The following is a 4,841-nucleotide window of genomic DNA, read 5'->3' as shown; positions in this document are numbered from 1 at the left end:
AGTTAACGACCATGTAAGCCTCCAGTGGCCATCATATTAGCAACCACATGGCTCGAACCTGAGACCACAAGGGGAGCAAACCCCTTGGTCCCAAACTCTTACCACTAGGCCACCTACTAGATGGTTACGTTGATGTTTGATTTTCATTGCATAGGTTGATGTTGAAATTTTTTACATTTATAAATGTTGGGAGATAATTTTTCCTGAGTTGATATTGGTAAATAATGAGAAATAATTGCATTGTTGATGTTTCAATAGGTCGTATAAAATCCTTATTTAGTAGATGATATGGCAGCTGCTCCTGTTATATGCATATCGGCCATGAATTTATGGAGATTAGTTGTCCCCCTTGTGTTGAGCTTGTTGAGTTGTATTGCTCAAACCGTGTGATGCGATAATTTGACCTTAAGTAACACATCTCGTATGACATAGATACAAGCAATTAGTTGCATTTTATTAGTCATTCAGGTAGTTGCATTCCATTGATCATTCGGGTAGGCATGCTAATTATAATTGAATGATTCACCGTCTCCAACATATATTGATATGGGATGCACAAATAAATTTCATTTTCAAAAAGGTGCATCATGTAATTTCTAAGAAGGAATACATGGGCTGATATCTAAGTATAACATGTTGAATCATTACACCTAACCCAGTGCAAATCCCTCCACGCGAGGAGATAGAGTATGAGCCACATGCATGACGAATTCTGAATTCTATAAGTATTTGTTACTTTTTTATAGGCTTTGACAAAATCTTTATATTTTATTTATGAATTGATAATTTCTATTTGCTTCATATTAGATTGAACAGTTGCTACATGATGGTCGACATGTTGCGATTGATCTTCGTGATCTTTATGATGATGATGGACTTACTTGTTATTATGTATCTTCCTAGCTTGAGACATATCGTACTACACTTGACCTGTTATGAGAGACATTGAGTATAAATGATGTTGTCTCGGAAGATGAGACCACACAGACAGGTGGAAGTCGTGTTATTGATGAAGCTAATCCATCCACCCGTCATCGCAAAAGACATAGATATGTTTAGATGTATTATTATGTTGTGTTATTTTTCTAGTTAAGAGTTATTTTTATTATTACTAGTTTTGTAATATTGTTTTTGCTAGTTGTCATGTTGATTTTAAATTTATCTTATATATTATGCATTTTCATACTTGGTTTATATAAGCATGATTTTATATCGTCAAAAAACAAATAAACATGTGAACATATTGTTTAAAATTCCAAATCATTCATTAACAACTTAAGAAATGCAAAAATAAAAACAATGTTTAAAAAACACACGTATTAATTTAGGATTATAATTAACAAATAAAAATGATGTTAAAATATCACACTTTGAATTTTGGATTTGAGGTTTGATAATTTATAAGTCTTGTTTGGCTTTTCATTGAAACTGGGTTTGGGGCACAACTACTATTCTCAGTAAGAATTGCTTAGCAGTTTTAAACAACCGCTAATGTTAATAGCAGTTGTTGAATAAAACACTAATAAAAATAGCGGTTATTTACAACTGTAAAGGTAAAACCATGTTTTTTAATAAGAATTAAGTCAAAATTATGCTATTTATCGAATACTTTTCTCTCATGTGATATTTTCCAAAATTTTTTATCAAAGTATGCTAGATCATAAAAATTCAAGTGGTTTTGGTGAGACACATGAAGAAAGGTCCCATGTGATAATTTCATTGTTTCTTGTGCATCTATAGACTGTAAGCAGAAATGTCATGTTAACTCATCATGGCCAGATTAATTTAGCACCTCATGTGTAAGCTATTAGCAACCGCAAATGACTGCTTTGGAATAAGACCCATCATAGTAAATGCCAAAATTTCTCAAAATGAAATTCAATTTATTATAGTGAATATGCACCATAAAGCCAATGTCATATTGCACGTAGAAAGCTACCTCCAACAGTCAACAGCCAATTTGATATCATGCCTTGGCAGATAAGCGAGAGGAGGGACGCACGTCTGCGATATACCAGTAGTCCCTTGGGTGTAAAAAACAAAGGCTTGCCAGGAATTATCTTCCATTTGTCCCGGTGAATTCACCTAATTCTCAGAATAAATCTGCATTGGAATCAAATAAAGAATTAGTATGAAACATGCAGTGACCATTATGCAGTTCATAAAAAAAGATACAGCGGTTTTCTTGCTCTATATCATTACGACAGCAAAGAAACAACAATCTTACAGTGGATATATAGCTTTGATACAGATCCATTTTTTGGTTTTATGTTTTCTAATGTAGCTTTGAGAGTGCCATGCATTCAACTTCTGAAGACCAATTATTTAATGTGAAAGAATGCACTATGCATTATGTATATATGCAGCACTTTAGGCGAAAACATGTGTGGAAATATTATTCAGTGTTCATCTTCTTGGGACGCATTCCACACAAACCACTCAGACTAATATTCCACTTTGAGCTCTTAGTTACATCCAATGACAGGTTACCAGAGAAAACTCCTACAAGAAAAATTTAATTTATCAGGAACTACAAGCAAAAGGCATGAAAACTGACAAGCAAAAAGTGAAGCTACAATGGAGGAGGTGAAGTTAAAACAACATCGGATTCACAAGTTCTATTTTGCGGGAGCTGACATGGGTAGGTGTGCAAAATTTTTCTAACAGCAAGCATCAACTTTCATCAAGTAGCAAGAGTTACACGATACATAGCCAAAAACAACAAAAAAATCAAATAACAAGAAGCTTCATGATCTAATATAATAACTCCAAACTGATCTGTTGTTCCAAGTCAAGTACTATGTGACGTGTTAGGCATTGAAATGATCGCAGACTGAAGAAATCTTAAAGCAGCAATTGCATTTGAAGGAATTCGAAGTAGCAAGGGATTTGAAATTTGTGCAGAGTGTGATCTTCCTCAAGTAAAGAGAAACAGCAAGAAACAACCTTCAGAACGCAGTGGAGGCAATCCCAAGTTGAAGAGCTTTAGTCTATTAGTGATTGTGAATTACACAGATAAAATCCTAATTAATTCTGCCCCTACAGTCAAACAATCAAAAGCTAACTTCCCACTTAATTGATTATCCTTAAAATTAAGAAAAAAAGAAAGAATAGTGGACCAAATCTGAACCACAAAAATGAATAGTTCAACAAAGAAACATAGATGGTTTGATTTATGACATCCTCGCAGGTCTCATCAAAATAAAAATTACACCAACAGTTGCCCAAAGAAATTTCCTACATTAACCAAGATACCAAAGCTAATTTGGAAGATGAAGCTGTCTGAATAAGAACCGTCACTAGACATAAAAATGAACAGAAATCCAATGTGAGTCTTGCGTAAATCAAGAATGAACACTATGAAAGGTTACACTCGTCAGGCTACACTTGACACATGAAGGACTTGAGATCCCAGTTGTGGAAGAGGATGAACCTTGTACGTGAAGTTGCCGAGGGTTGGGAATTCCAAATCTAAATTTCTTTGTTAGAATTGATTTTAAGCCTTTATCAGCGGGATCACACACCATTTTCACAATATTAAATGAATAATACTGAAGTTGAAATAACAAAGCAATGAACTGATGAGTTGGAGTTGGAGTTGGAGTTGGAGTTGGAGGGAGGGCCTTGGAATCCATCACTTGTGCGAAAATTGTAAATGTAATATGTGAAGCAGTAACAGGAATAGGCTGATAGTTTCTAGTCCATTTCCCTCCTCCGTCATCTCCAAATAAACAACTAAAACTTTGATCAGTAGAGCGCCCTTGACAGTATCAATTTGGGCATCATCAGTATATAGTAATTTACGATATATTTGATATCAATAAAGCTCATAGCTTTAACTTACAGCAATCATTTCATTTTTCTGAAGATTCAAGAAAAAGAACAAAGACAACAAGAGAACAGAGAGGGAGGGGAGGGGAGGGCTTACTTCACTGTCACATTCATCATTGTTGTACGTAGTTCAGGAGGAACAGTGGCAGTCACCGATTTACCATCACCGCAGCGAATTTGCGGGTTCACCAAAGAGCAAACATGATCTTTTTTTTTAAAAAAAAAAAACTAAAAGAGTCCAGCTTTTTTCTCAGCGTGGGAGGAGAATAATTGTGAATTTAAATAGTGTAATGTTTTTCTTTTCATTGCTCTTAACAATATTTATCTTGGTATCAAGGGTAAAATTATTTTTTCAAGGGGATTTAAATAAAAAAATAATTATTTTTATAAGTTGAGGTGCGAGGAATATTTAAAATTAATATATATGTGTTTGTTATATGATATATACACTGAACTGACTCACATGAAAATTTTAAATTGTTACAAGTATCAATTTATTAATTTATCTATAATGGATATTTGGAAATAATAAATAGGTGCATTTGATTTTCAAATATAGATAAATCAATTGTTGAATTGATAATAAATCAACTTATTTAATTTATTTAATCCTAACTTATTTAGAATTATAACTTATATTTGAGTCAACTTATTAGAAATCTAATAGGTCACACACATTAAGCACTATTGGTCATAAATTAAACTGAAATAATTAATCAAGTGTGATTTGATTGTAAATAAAATTTAGAAATTAATGACTAGATTGTGATTAATAGATGAGATTACAATTCTAGACATGTAAAAATCAAATAGAGACTTGATTGAATAAAATCCTAAAAACAATTATCTTGAGATAATATATGTGATATTATTCAGGGGACAAATTGATATTTAATCATTTATAAGGTTATTAGGTGTTGTTATAAATAGAATGTTATGTCTCATATTTTATATGTAAAGAAAAACTAAGTTACGATATGAAATGTATTGTACACATTTCAAACGTATAT

At 32.8% G+C, this 4,841-nt stretch overlaps 1 long non-coding RNA gene across 1 annotated transcript; it reads right to left on the bottom strand.

Moving 5' to 3' along the window:
• Positions 1 to 1,872: 1,872 nt before the first annotated feature.
• Positions 1,873 to 4,053, bottom strand: LOC112326966 (uncharacterized). Its single transcript, XR_002980986.2, has 2 exons — positions 3,929 to 4,053; positions 1,873 to 2,103 (listed from the first exon to the last, which is right to left on the bottom strand). It is a non-coding gene; the product is annotated as an uncharacterized LOC112326966 (long non-coding RNA).
• Positions 4,054 to 4,841: the final 788 nt, after the last annotated feature.

Source organism: Populus trichocarpa, chromosome 1 (assembly GCF_000002775.5).
Source record: "Populus trichocarpa isolate Nisqually-1 chromosome 1, P.trichocarpa_v4.1, whole genome shotgun sequence".
Taxonomy (NCBI): Eukaryota; Viridiplantae; Streptophyta; class Magnoliopsida; order Malpighiales; family Salicaceae; genus Populus; species Populus trichocarpa.
This window is presented reverse-complemented; position numbering and strand designations above follow the sequence as displayed.